The 15,721-nt window shown below is 37.5% G+C and overlaps 1 pseudogene; it reads right to left on the bottom strand.

Moving 5' to 3' along the window:
* Positions 1 to 1,355: 1,355 nt before the first annotated feature.
* LOC122098319 lies at positions 1,356 to 1,452 on the bottom strand (annotated as a pseudogene).
* Positions 1,453 to 15,721: the final 14,269 nt, after the last annotated feature.

Below are 15,721 nucleotides of genomic sequence, written 5' to 3'. Positions count from 1 at the left end.
CAGTGCGGAGACTTCTTTCCCAAAAGGCCACTCATGTGAATAGTAGGGATGACGATGAGTATACCCCTCTTCATCGAGAAGCGTACAGTGGACAATTAGACATTGTCAGTGAGTTGGTGTCTCAAGCGGCACATGCAATAACTGTAGATAGATGGACACCCCTGCACAGTGCATATACGTGGAATAATACCAGAGTGACTTCTTTATTACTTCATCATGATGCAGATACCAATGTCCAACTAAAGGCCTCTTGTCCCCCTTACATCTTGCTGCTGAGAATTGAGCTAGCAAAGATACGCTTGATCTCCTTCTGTTGAACCATTATATAAAACCAGGCCTGGAGAACAACATAGAAAAAAATTGCATTTGATATTGCCAAAAGGATAAGTATGTATCACTACCTCTATGAAGTTGTGGAAGGCTGTACAAATTGTTCACCTATGTCCTAATGGTCGGGTTAAGTTTCTTAAATTTCAAAAATGCAAGTCGACCTTTTGTGTCCCTACAAAATATTTTCACAATCCAAATAAGAGCAATATATTTTATTTTGGTCTGTCATAGGGCTTGAACTCTGGGCCTGGGAGCTATCTCTGTGCTCTTCAGCTCAAGGTGAGCGCTCTACTACTTGAGCCTCAGCTCCACTTCCAGTTTTCTAGTGGTTTATTGGAGATAAGAGTACCACAGACTTTCCTTCCCAGGCTGCCTTGGAACCATGATCCTCAGATCTCAGCCTCTTGTGTAGCTAGCATTATAGGCATAAGCCACATGTGCCTGGCAACACCAATATTTTACTGTAAAAATTCATGGATTCCGAAGAATTCTTCCAAGTGAATTGCCTGCATTGGATGTCAAAATGTATTCAGTAGTTTTTGTATACATGTATAATGATTTCTTCAGAGTTTGTGATTTTTTAATCAGAAAAAATTTTAACTTACCTGTTGAAATGAGTAGTACAGAAACTAAAATATTTCTGGTGCTTGTCTGAAAAAGTATGTTTTAAAATATTCTATGTTTGCATAATGTTCATAATTTATTTTATTTTCTCCTAGATATACTTTGAATTCTACATTATTTTATAATATTTAGGTTCATTAATGTGTCCTTTCTGATTGCATTCCATATAGAAACAGTTTGATTCCTTTTTTTCTAGGTCTTAATATTATTTTTCTTTGAGATAAAATGACAATGTTGTCTAATTTGAAAAGTTTTGTAAAGTTTATGCCATGTAAACGCCTTTCTGAGGTGAATATTTAATACACTGATGTCAAACTAAATTTAATTATATGAATTACGTGTATTGTTACAGTTGTAATTTTGTTTTAATAACTGTTTTTCATTTCTTGCATCTGAAGAATGAAACATATGAATACTTCTCAAATTTTCATGTTATCCTTGTGCAAGTGTCATGCTAATCTCTGCATTGTAATTTGAGTATTCGTGCTGCTGAAGCATGTAGTATCCTCTAAATTTAAGTAGTTAATGATGCAATCTTTATACAAGCCTATATCTATGCGTGCCTACTTGTAACAAGGAAACCGTATTGTTCCTAACAATGCTATCGATCTTAGTTCCCTAAAATTCTGTGAATAGTAGAAAAAAATTATATTGATCAATCAATTGCTCACATTTGCAAATTTTTTTGTCAATGACTATCTTAAGTCTTTTTATTTGGAATTTGATCGTACTCTCAATTATTTATAGATAGGTCCAAAGGTGATGGCTTTTTCAAGTACTTATTTATCCAACTGTGTTAGCTATGTGGACCTAATGGATTCAAAGTAAGCATTGCTTAAGAGCTACTTCTAAACTTCTTCAGCTGATATTTTCCCAAATGAGATGTTACTGGCACAAATGTCTACCTGAGCCTTTACCCTTCTTCCATGTGGGAACAGACCAACCAGAATATCTTACCCTGACAGCATAGATTGTCTTACTAGAACAAAACTAATCTTGGTTACAAGGGATCATAGAGAGATGAACAGTTCAAACAGAACTGTTCAGACTAGAAGGTATTTTATCAAAATATAATTGTTTATTATATCTTCCATTTCAAAAGTAGCTAAAGCCAAGAAGGTGAAAAAATTGTTCATATGCATGATTACTTAATGTCCTGGCCTGTCTACCATCCAACCAGGCAGGAACTTACACTACTGCCTTTTTATCACCAAATATTTTCATAGTTGCAGGAGAAGTCCATATGTTTCTCCTCGTTATTAGGCATTAAATTGATACTGTTTTAATCACAGTGTTTCCTCTTGCCTCCATGCTGTAAATCTACAAATGGTAAAGCTTTAGGTCTAACTCTATCAAACACTAAGGTAGAGATAATGGAATAATACTTTAAAACAGAGTAGCGTTTGATACAGTAACTACAACAGAACAATGCAAACCTGTGCCTTTTAATTATATTATATATAATTATATATTTTATATTTATATGTGCTGATTTTATATTTCACACAGTAAAACTTACTAGAATTAGTTGATAATTTGACAAATAAATTGATATTTATTTATTCCAATAAATAGAATTGGAATATAAATAATTAGGTTTAAAATATATATTAGAATATAAAAAGTATCAATGCATTGTCTTTAGTATAAACTTGTGATACATTCTAACTGTTCTTGGTCTTCTGAATCCACATGGTAAAAAAACAATGCTTTCCTCTAATCTATAATGCATTTTACTCTGCTGCTCTGTTTATTGTTTTAACTCTCTTGTCCCAAACTGTTTTTCTCCATATTTCGGAAGCATTCCTATCGATTATACCCAAATTTTGCTAAGATGTCTAAAAAATCATTATCCTTCTGCAGTCCCCATAGGTCCTAGGATCCCAGGTCCCAGTTACCTGCATCATCAGATAACAGGGGCAAGACTTCTCACCAAGGCCCATGCAACATGTCAGCACATAGTAATTGAAGACCAATCTCAATTTCTCATTTCCTATATTTCAGGGCCCCAATTCCTTGAGATGCAGGAATTAGCAGTAAGCAATTGTGGAATGCAAGGCAACTTAAAATGAAGAATGAAATAACAAAATTTGAGAGAAAGTACTGTAATTAAAACATTCAACTTATAGATAACCAGCCCATATGAGTGAACAAGTTCACAAAGTGTCATAAGATTTTTTTTAATACCCCTCCCCTATGATTAATGAAAGATTTTATTCCAACATAAGTGGGCCAAAAAATAGTTCCTTGAAGGATAGATCCATAATTGGTCTACCAAAGCCCGGAAAACTTGACTTAGAGGTCAAATGTAATTCAGAAAAATATTTGAAGCACTAAGGAGTGCTTCAAAACACTGGGACTTCAGTACAACATGGTTCTGTGGTATAAAAATGTCACTCTCAAACCAATGATAATCTACATTTAATCTTCTGAAAGTGTATTCCTTTTCAAATAAACTTTTTAAAATCACATTCGTCAAAATGACATTTTACAAGTTGATGATACTTAGTGACATTACAAGTTTTTTAAGTGTAGGGAGCAAGTTACAATAGAGTTGAATTATTTACACAGCACTAATGCCAAACACGTTCAACCATTCATTAAAGTGTAGAAATAGTACCACCCACAATTTGTGTTTTTCAGTAAGGGCCTTCCAGAAATGTGTTAAATAGGTTAGCCTCCTAAATTTCAAACCCAAACGTGAGCTAATAAATTTCATCATTTAATAAGGTACACTTTAAAAAGTCACAAATAGTTGCCTTATCATATGTTATTTTATGTTTTCCCTCTATCTAACATAGTAAGAAATATGACTTTAAGTCTTGAATATGGGTATTCATCAGAGATATGACAAACATAATATCTGTCTTCTATTTTTATCATATTCCTCTTTTGGAATAAATTTTAATTTTCTTATTTTTCCAAAACTTATAGGCAGTAGAAAATATTATTCCATGTAAAATAGAAGAATCACACCATTGTACAAAGCCATTTATAAAAATTCGTAGTTAGGAATACATTCTAAGCCATTTTTTTAACTTTCTTTTTGACTAAAGATCAATCTTCCAAATGGATGAGAATAAAATCTTGTTTAGGTGATTCACCTCTCCAGTCTCCAGCAAATTGTTGCTGCAGATGAATCAATTATGGAAATATAAGCTGACATCAGTTCAAGAATATGCAGGATTGAAAGTCCATGGAATACATATAAACCATTCAAAGTATTAATAGACAGTTTAACACAATGACTATCAGGAAGTTGAAACCAGAGAGGAATTATAGTAAAGACATAGAATGAATGAAAAATGAACAAGGGGCAAGTACAGCTAGAATATTCAATGTACAAATATGCTAAAGGAAGTGGTAAATTGGAAATAAATCTTGGACAAAGGGTTGGTTGAGAATGATGGAAGGAGTGACTCCGATCTAGGAGCATTGGACAATTAGATGGATATATTTAATTGTAAAACAATTGCACAACCTTTTAAAATTCAGTTAAAAAACACAAGAAACAAAAAACAGAAAAATCAGAACCAAACAGCAATCTCCAGAGAGTATGAATATGACCTCTCAAAATTTTAAGCAATTAATGAAGGGCAGTCTTGGGAAAAGCAAACAAAACTGTTCAAAGAGGGAAGTTTGGGATAGGGGAGAATTTTGAACAGAATTAAATAGATTGTCTAAGGTTATAAATCACCTACATCTGCTGCAAATAGTATCTGTTTTCTACGAGTTTTCTGTCTGAACTGTATAATCCAGTCCTGAGACACACTTGGACGCTTGTGAGGTTAGAGTGGAAGAAACAAGATCATGAACCCATTACTCCACTGGAGAAAAAACAATACTCTATATTTTCTCTAATATCTCTTCACTACTCCTTCTTCATACTTTTAAGTCAATTGATTTTGAATTATATTTTTCCTTCTTTCTTCTGGCAAAGTAATTCATTAAATATTATTTGCCATTTTCTTCTTTCATGCTGTTTAATTGGCCATTGATATTTAATGAGTCCATTAAATATCCCTCTTGCATTTGGTTGCCATGAAACAACATTTATGTTAATGAGGAGAAATCTAATGTAAAACTTTGTCTCCAGAATACAGCCCTAGAAGCTGTGATCAAAAATATTCGGCTATTTTTTTTTCTTTTACCTTAAAAGACTTCTTGTGTCTAAAGTGCCCACAAAAATAAGTACTCCATCACTTGTTGGTTCAATCAGAATTGTCTAAGCTCAAAAATATATTTTCCTAACAAGATGCTGATAGGAGACAAAAAATACTGCACTTTTATCTTCTCTTTTAAGGTTCTGCTTAGATACCATATCAGGAACAGTGAAGTTATTCTAGGCAAAATTATTTCAATAGATTATTTTCTCTTAGTCTTGCATTTGTTCACCAAGATGTATGGAGGAGAATAGAGTTAAATGACCCATACCTTGGAAGACAGTGTCTGTTACAAAAGGACAATGCTTCTATGTCCTGCTTCTATGTCCTCCTCTTAGCTCTTGCCAGAGTTCCAATTAATCACAGCTTCTTGGCTTCATGTCTAGTGAAGCTGAAGGACTATATGGGCTCCACCACTGCTAAATCTTCATTATTTCTCTTTTAAAACTCTTTAAGTTGCCTCATTTGGACGTGGAATTTATTTTCATGTCTTCATTCAATCAGTTCTGCATTGTAGTGAGCCAAATAGGCTCTGTAAACTCACTTTAGGGAGTAAAAACACTAACACAATTTATATCAAAAAGTTTTGACCTCCCTTCACTGCTGAATACAATATGCTTAGCTAAGTCTTCTAAGAAAACTTTTTTTATTAACTTTTCCATTTGCTCAATTCTTTTCTGAACTTTTTGGCATATGTAATAACAGAAGTCTTCACTATCTCATATTAATAAGGATATTACTTTTGTGAGCCACATAGAAATGTGAAATTATTGGTTTGAAGTATCCAATCAGATTTTTTTCTGTGTTTCACTGCTTCACATCCAAAAACATTGTGGAATGTGTTACAAACAAAAGTGTGTAATCCCAACACCTTCTTTCATTATGAAGAGCACTTTCTCCCTAAATATTTTGACTCAAATTATCTTTTTCAGAGAATTACTCTTTAGTAATTAAAGGTAAATTCACAAATTTTGATGCCTTATTTTTTTAAGTACTTTGAATTTAAATTCCAATACAATCTTGTTTCAAACAGTGAAAATATATTTCCTGGGTAAGGAAAATTCCAAGGGACCCTACAGGATTTACAGGTTTGTTTTTTTAGTGTGAAAAAGAGCCATCTTCATCTTGCTCCCTCTCTACTAAGTCTCCTTGGATTTCTTTGCATGAAAACTATTCTTCCAGGCAATTTAAATTTTTGTAATAGGCTAAGTTGTTAAAATTTTGAACAATTAAAATTTACCTGTCATAACTTTAAAACTCTTGAAAATCCTTTATCAGAACCGCGAATTCACCAATCCTAATTCCACCATTACCATCAAAAAGTTAACATGCTATTTTCATGATATAGTATCCATGCAGCTATTATATTCCAGTGGCTTTGATATGCGTATATATAACCATATTAGCTGATGCTAAGCAAAATTAATTCCAAGATATATAACCAGATTTTTTCATTTGTGGTTGTTGTTTTTGATGAACTATGTGATTTCTGTTTTCTTTGGGTTTTCCCCCTATCGTTTATCCTTCCAGTATATCATTTTGTATTGTATATACATTTACCTTAATTAGTGAAGGGAAGAGGAAAAGCATAATGGTGAGACAAAGGACAAAAGGCAAACCAATGCAATAGCAATACTCACAAGACAATATATTGGAAATGTGAGGGATGAAGGGGTGAAGGAAAACTGTGAGAAAATGAGAGAAGGTTAACAAATTTGAAAAGTTATGATTTAATACCTTACAATTACTATAACCCCACTGTACATCACTTTGATAATAAAATTGAAAAATAAGCTGCGTAAAATATAGTTTCACTGTATTGGCACAGGAAATAATATTCTTTATGTAGTAATATTTTAAAAATCAATACTATTTGGCATCTAATTTGAATTAATTACCCCTTATTTATCAGAGGGTCATCAACTTGAATGTTATCCAACTAGACAATATTTTCACAATATACTTGCCAAATTTTTCAAAAAAGAATAAATTTAGTATTTTCTCATTTTAAAACAGAAAACTGTTTAATGCTATGGAAACCCATAACTTTTAAAAGTAAGTAAGTTGTTAAGAGGACAGAATATATGTGTTCTTCAAAATTCCTATGACTAATAACTACTCATTTTTAAATTCTCAACATTTCTGAGAGATTCCAAACAGTACCTGTTTGCATGTTATATAATTCTGCAATAGATGTAGTTTCCAATGGGGTGTTACAGACTGAGAAGTCAACAGAAAAATAGCCACATTCTGGTAGAGGATAAAACTATGAAGCATGTGTAATAATTAATTCTTCAAGAGTAAGCTATTGTTTATCAGTGTAAGCTATTATTTCTATGACCATCAATCCCAAGATTTATGCCATAAAGTCATCCTAGCCCAACAGTTTCCAACTTTTAAGGGGCACCTTAAAATTCCTTAATTCACATCATGAATACCTTATCTCTATTTTGAAAAAATACTACACCTCTGCTAATGTGACGCCCTCCTTGTTCTGAAAAGAACACCACAATACATTGAGCTGCATCATTTTTCCTCCACTAGTATTCTTGAGATCAGAACACTTGCAAATATTATTTATATTTATACTTTTTTAACTATCATAGATATTCAGGATGCTAAGATAAAAAAATTATGGTTCAAAGCCCACCCAGGCAGCAAGGTTTCTTAGAATCTTATCTCCAAAAAAATTCTCCACAAAAGCAAGACTCAAGTGGCACTGAGGTTGAAGTGGTAGGGCACGAGACTTGAGCATCAACAAGCTCAGAGACACTGTCCAGGCCAAGAGTTCAAACTCTAGGATGAACCAATAAAACAAAAACAAAATTGAAAACAAACCCCAAACCTAGCATTTTTCTCCATGTATACAGAGGCAAGTAAATAAGGAAATGACTTCCTGTGTTACATATAGGTAGAAGAAAGAAGATGTCACACAATTACTCTCTTCATACCATATTAAACCAAACCCTTAAAAAATTGGTTTTTCTAAATGTATAAATTAATGTCATCCATTTTTTGGCAACTCTGTCTAGATTATTCACGTTAACATAGTATACATGAACTGTGGGAATTATCTATTAACTATGTTCTAATTATAACTCTCTTGAAAGAATATCTAGACAAATAGAATGCCAGAATCATTTGTGAATTTTTCAATTAATCCCTCTACTTAAAAAGAATTTTGTAGTATACTATAGAATATGAAATTACAAACAAAACAAAAAAATATATTTTAAATCTAAATTCTAATTTAACAAGGTCTACAAAGTCCTACATTAGATGAACTTTGCTATTTCTCCAGGTTTAAGCTTTTGTAATACTTCAACATTAATTTGGAATCCAACAGAATGAGGCTTACTTACTTTTGCAAATTTTTGGATGGGAATCATGAGCTATTTTTCATCTAGGAATGTTCTGTAATGATGAGAGCATTTAAAACACAAGTGAGGATATATATGAGTTGCATTCAATAGGAAACTTGACTTCTCAAAACATAATGACAAAATTAGCCCAAACTTCCAACTGTGTATTCCTTTTTTGTTGTTTGATTTGTTTTACTGAGACAAAGCTATTCTACCTGGTCCAGGGAAGGTATCATTATGTAATTCCACTCTCTAATCTCCTGTTTGAGTGCTAGAATTCCAAGCTTGTAGCACTTTGCCCTGCCATAGTTTGTTTATTTAATCTAGAAACAGACTAGCAATTCTGAACTTCTCCTATGATCTTATCCACTAGACTGAATGCTCAGACTGTTTATGTACGATTTTCAAAGATGTTTTAACATTTGACACAGGATATGAACATTTTCAGATGCACCTGCAGGGTTCCCTGATTCATTCTACCATGGATCCTATAATAATAATGATTACTTGACTCTCTTACTATCTCTGGTCCCTACCTATGTAATATTCTCAACTTCTGGGGGAAAGTTCACTTGAAGGCTTTCTAATATTTAAAATTATCATTTGATTCTAATCTTACACAGGACTTATTTTCTATTGTTTTCTAACTTTTCTACATATTCTGAGAGTTGTTTCATTTGTGTCTTTTTGTGTGCACCTATAAGTGCCTCTGTGTGTATGTGTATGTTCGTATGTATGTATAAAAAACCTAAAGCTGTTATTCAGCAATGTTGCTTGTGACTGGTATTCCAGCTTTTGGCTGATTAATTATAGGTAGTGTCTCAAAGCCTATACTGTCCAAGCTGGATGCAAATTGAACTTCCCAGACTCCTTTACATTTTTAGGTTTTATTTTTCCAGGAGTATCAACTTTTAAACTTCAAACACTTTTGTGAGTGTAAAGTCTAACCTGTAGCCCAGATTTTTAACTCATATCCTGAGTGTACACTGTTAGAAATGTGATCATAAACCAAGTTGTTGTGAAATCTGAGGATTGGGGTTTAAAGCCAGCACGGGTAGGAAAGTCCTGGAGACTCTTTTCTCCAATAATTACTAGAAAATTGGAAGTGGCACTGTGGCTCTAGTGGAAGAGCCCTAGCCTTGAGCTGTGTTTCAGAGGGACAGCAACCTGTCCTATATTTCAAGTGCCACAAACAACAACAGCAACAACAAAAAGAATATAAGAAAAGGAAAGAAAAAGAAATGTGATCTTAGCCACCAGGTTCATTGCTAGTATAATTCCTGTTCTCTCAAGATGGATTCTTTTTTTCCAGTTATGTCTACTCTCTTATATCTGACTTGCATTGGAAACATAATCATTCTTCCATTCTCCTTTTTGGACATTTACGTGATTAGCAAGCGTGATTTAGAAAGGCAGTGGCCTCATGCTTCATGTTCCACTTAGGAGTAATGCTTTCTCTATATCACTCCCATAAATCTACATATTGGATTTGGCTTTATTTTTTCAATGTTTTCTTATTTGTTGAGTCTTCTATATTTTATTGAACACTTATACATAAACACAGAACTTCTTTTTCTCCTATAATTGCTATTGTTTCTCTTACTCTTAACTCATGTACACTTGGGAAATTAATGTACAGCACATAGACTCACAAAAATGATCTGAGAACCTTCTTCCCATTTAAAATTCACCTTAATTTACAGAGCACATAGGAAGATGGAACAAAATGTTCTCATGGATAATGTATTTATAAGCAATTTAAATTTCATTTCTCTTTACTAAGTTGTCTCTGAAACACCTGTTACCTCATGGCCAAAAGTATCCTTCTGCTATTTCAATGAAGCCAGAAAACATTCATTTTTTTCTGGAGCAGCACCATAGATTGTTACTGGAAGTAAGTGGAAGTAACTGTTACTGGATGTGGAAACTTATCCTAGGAGAGGAATTGAACATAGAGAAATGACAAAGTTCAAGTTAACTATTGCTTTCCTTTTTACTGTATAAGAAAAGGATCCTAGGCTGGAAGGAAACTCTGTCCCTGACTTTTGTGAGTGTGTCCTTTACTCATATAAAACTTGTCTGTGAACTTCTGGTTGAGAGTATTACAAAAGGAAACAATATGTCATTTGAAGGCCAGTATAGAACAAAAGGAAATCACTTTATTTTAAAAATGTTCTACTGCAAAGAAGCAAAGATATGGATGTTTTAAAGTGTCTTATGGATGGATGTTTCACTCCTGAGATGATTCTCTTGTTGCAGGAATCAGTTATCAATTCCTTTAGTCAAGTCCTGAGTTTTCCATAGCAATAAGGATTCCAAAAAAGCAGGATCCAGTGAGTATGATCAGCAAAAGCAGCCTATTTTCGGACCACCACAATTTTAAGGAGAGTCCCAAAGAAATACCCAGGGTTTGTTTTGTTTCCTTGTTTATTTAGTTTGTGCTGGTGCTGGGGCTTGAACTTAGAGACTGGACCCTGTCCCTGAACAGTTGTCTTTCTTTCCCACCTGGCCCAAAGCTAGTACTCCGCTGCTTGAAGCAAACCTCCACTTCTGGCTTTTTTGGTGTTTAATTACAGATAAGGGTTGACAGACTCTCTTGCCTGGGTTGGCTTTGAACTAAGACAGTAAGAAAGCTAAGTGACATCAACTGTATGTACTTCTCTTTTGAACCAAGAAATATTAGATGAAGTTTATTATAAAGTTACTATTTGACAATTTTTAAAGAAGAGAATATGTTTAGCAAAGAAGCCATAACAAATAACTCAGCAAAAGTAGGTGCACTACTAAATCATTTGGGAAGATTACTATTGACTTCATCATTCCTTTGAGGGAAACTTAAAGCCATATTTGTAATTTTTTGTTGGTTGTGATTATTGCATATTGATCCTGGGCATTGTCTCTCAGCTCTTCAGCACAAATTGAGCACTCTACCATTTAGCTACAGCACCACTTCCGAGTTTCTGGAGTTAATTGAAGGTAAGTGTTTCATGGACTTTCCTGACCAGGCTGGCTTTGAACCACAATCCTCTGGTCTCAACCTCCTGAGTAGCTAGGATTACAACACCTGGCTCATATTTGCATTTATGTGCACTTAATGTCACTATGTAGACAAAGAATGGAAATCTGAACCAAATGATGTGACATTGAAGCTTGTAAGAATGATTGAGTTAGCAATAAATATGTCCTCCTTTCCCATTTTGTTACATTAATGACCCATGAGCTATGGGACTCTTACATTAGCATCCTCTTTCATCTTTGTAGGTGTATTTAGTATCAGAAAATGTTCACAGAGAAATATAGAAAGACAGATCTTTAGAAAGCAAAGGAGATCAGGTATGAAAGAACAGCATAGAAGGAGATACATTTATCACACAGAGATTAAGAACTAGCCTAAAAGATTTTGAATGCTAAAGGCAATGAGGAATAAGCCTAGTTGATAACTAGTTCTTCAATATCCAAAGATGGTTTCCTAGAGCGGTTTCTGCTATACCTTAGTTACTATCATTTTTTCTTTCCATCTGGAGTTATTCCTTCTCTTCTGTCACAACTATTAATTAGCCTCTGCCCTTTTGGTGCGATGGCTTGCCAAAAGAGTTTCCAAATCTCACTTAGACTGTTGTTGTTGTTGCTGTTGTTGTTTTGGCAGTCCTGGAGCTAAAACTCAGCGCTTGGGAATTATTCCTCAGCTTTTTTTTTTCCTCAAGGCTAACCATCCACCATTTGAGGCACAGGACCACTTCCAGTGTTTCTTTTTCAATTTATGTGGTACTGAGGAATTGAACCCAGGGTTTCATGCATGCTAGGCAATCACCATACCATGAAGCCACATTCCCAGAACCCTAAATGACTTTCTTAAGATGGCATTACATTTTCATTCTGTAACTATGTATCATAATTTTAACCAGAAATTTTTGCTGGAAAAGAGCATTGAACACAGTACTGAGTCCAGTAAGGCTAGCTGGACAATGGATTACTGTCACAGTGTAGTCAGGGCACAGAGGGAATTACCTCATGGAGCTGGTACAACAGAGTGAGCAAGACAGAGCCTGACCCACAGTCTACCTCCAGAATGAGAGGGCCACCTTGGTTCCAACCATATGGGGATGCTGGGCCACCTCCTCCAGCACCCATTGAATCAGTTCCTGAGAGAGAAAAAGAAAGAAAGAAGGTCAGAATTATACTTAAGCCAGGTGCCGGTGGCTCAGGCCTATAATCCTAAGTACAATGGAGGCTGAGATATGAAGATCGTGGTTTATAGCCAGCCCGGCAGGAACACCTGTGAAACTCTTATCTCCAAAAACCACCAGAAAACTGGAAGTGGTGCTGTGACGCAAGTGGTAGTGTGCTTTGAGCTGAGGAGCTCGGGGTGCTGCCCCAGGCCCAAAGTTCAAGCCCCATGACTGAAAAGAAGTGGACTTCCCACCACAAGAAGTGGACTGAATAGCACCCATTTTCCTAAGGAGCATGGCAGAGAAGTCAGGCCGAGCTTCCTGTCAGCTAGGAGTCATTAGTAGGTCACCTGGCTTCTCTGTGCCTCAGTTTTCCCAGCTTCAAAAGTGAACAAAATGAAGGATCCCGTTACTCATGGGGATAGTGTAATAAAGAAAGAGAGCCATGTTTTGTTTCATAATCCTATACCTGTTTCACCATTAATAACAGACACCATCTGAGATCTTTCTGGGAATCTTCCTATCATATGGTCACAGAATTGCCAAGAACAGGATCAGATGGCCCCTCCCTCTGTGCCTGTCCCTGCTCCAGAGATCCCTCTGTATTAATCCCTTGTTTCCTCAACTGTACCATGAGGAGATTGAAGTCCAATGGTTGAGGCCCAACCCAGAGCTTCACGTCTGGTCAAGAATCGGCTGCCATGGACTGAGTTTGGGACAATCCATCTAAACTAATGACTGAGCGTGGTGCTACATGTCTACCATCCCAACTACAGAAGACGGGCCTGGTGGCTCATGCCTGTCACAGATAGGAGGACCAAGATCCAGCCCAGCCTGAGCATATATTAATTCTCCATCTCAGAAATGCCCAAGACAGAAATGCTTGACTCGCATGGTAGAAGACCTGACTGGCAAGCCTAAGGTCTTTAGGTCTAACCCTAATATACCAAAAAGAACCAGAGTCCCAGTGCCAGAGGCTCATGCCTATAATCCTAGGTACTCAGGAGGCTGAGATCTGAAGATCACAGCTCAAGATTTAAGATAGGGTTTGTCTCACCCATCAGACGTCATGATGAGAAGACCCAGAGTCTGACCTATGCTGTTGCGCTCCATACTAGCAGAACTCGTATCCTTACTAAGTGTTGGTCATGCTCTCTGTCCCCCTGGGAAGCCATCCCCTGCAGGCCACACTCCCAGGTCCTCCAAATCTCCCACTGCCACCAATCAGGCTCAAGGGAGTACCCAGCTCCATTGCACACAGATCCCTTGTTCTTGTAATTTAACAGTGCTGTGTCCCCTCCAAGCCTCTCACCTTTCCAGGCCCCCAGACCTCAGCTGTGAAGCCCATACATGCCTCAAAGATAGCAGGTAGAAGTTACCAAAGCATTCTGCCTCCTTGTTACAACCCAATTCTACACACATACACACACACACACACACACACACACACACACACACACACACACACACACACACACACATCCAAACCGGCGACAGAAGACTCATCCATGCAGCACCTGCAATTTGCCAACTGATCACTCACCTGAGCACAGTCAGGCTGTACAAGGAAAAAGATTATCTCTCTCTCTCTGTCTCTCTGTCTATGTCTCTCTCTAGGTGTCTCTCTGTCTCTCTGTCTTCAGGTGAAAGGTTGACCGAACACAGAAAAGGGCTCACACAGCAATGGTGTCTATCTTCTGCATCCAACACCTCCCATCCCCAGAAAAAAAGAAAAAGACCCCAGAAGGCAGGTGTAGACATGCTCCTCCCCACCTCTGACTAAAGCCACCGGGTTTTCACCAGGGAGAGGAAGGGTGCAGATGTGCGGCCGTGTAGCTCCCACTACTTCAGGCCAGGGGATCTGTGGCGCCCACTCCTCACCCAACCATATATCTCCCCATTTCCTGGGACACTAGCCGCTGGAGATGGGGGTGAGATCCTCGGCTCAACACCCACCCCCACCCCTGGGGCACATTTGTGGCAAGGCGTGGGCCAGACTGTGGGGCACAGGAGAGGCGCGGTCTGGGTCAGAGAGGAGGGTATATGGGGTGCAGGGTGCAGGGATGTGTGGCAGCCACTCACATGTGTTGCTGGCAGAAGCTGTTGGCAGCTGCTACAGGTGGGGCAAGCAGCAATGGCAGAGGCATGACACACACTCAGGCCCTGAGCAGAGGACAGGGGAGCCAGGACCAGGTCAGGGCCGCAAGCTGGCTCGTGGCACACCATTGCATCATTGCCTGAGGAAACCATGGGTCTGAGCCCACAGCACCAGGTTAGAAATGCTGCTCCATGGGGAAGGGGGGGAGGGGGCCATGGCTCAGGCAGGCACATGATGGGCCTGAGGAAGGCCTTTCCTCCTAGGCCTCGAGTATCTTGCTCACCACTCAGCCACCTCTACCTTCCTCAACTGCTGGTAGTGGTGTCAAGAAACAGAAGGATTCATGGTGCTACTGGTCGGCATGGAATGTGGGCGTGGCCACCATTCTTGTATCCTATTGGTCAGAAAGAACCATGAAACAATGGGGGTGTGGCTGGAATCATGTGATGCAGGCAGAATGGGCGGAGTCAAAATGACGCAGCCCATTTCCTAGGAAACTCTGTCCATGCCAGTTGGGGACAAGAGGGTGACCTGCTTTAGCCAGATGGCTGCACAGATTGTTGTCTATGTCTGTTTGTTCCCAGATGTTGAACTCAGGATCTGGGCACAATCTGTGAGTTGCTTTTGATCAAAGCTAGCTCTCTACCACTGGAGTCACATGGCTTTACTTCTGGCTTTGTTGGCACTAGTTCGACAGGAGTCTCAAGGGCTTTCCTATCTAGGGTGACTTTGACCATGATCCTCCATTCACAACCTTGTAAGTTTTAAGGAGGACTGCTGAGAGCCACTGATGCCTGGCTAATCATTGGTTTTGCTGATGTTCTTGGACAGACCTGGGAGTTCCCTATCCTCAGGTTGAAGTGGTAGGAGCTGGAGCCCACAGTTTGAATCCTGGTCCTACCACCAACAAATGGCAGGAGATCCTATGAAACTCATTCCTATTCATATGACTACCAAAGGAATGTGATGTATATC

The sequence above is a fragment of the Dipodomys spectabilis genome, unplaced genomic scaffold (assembly GCF_019054845.1).
Source record: "Dipodomys spectabilis isolate Male_0828 unplaced genomic scaffold, ASM1905484v1 ptg000474l, whole genome shotgun sequence".
Lineage (NCBI taxonomy): Eukaryota > Metazoa > Chordata > Mammalia > Rodentia > Heteromyidae > Dipodomys > Dipodomys spectabilis.
This window is presented reverse-complemented; position numbering and strand designations above follow the sequence as displayed.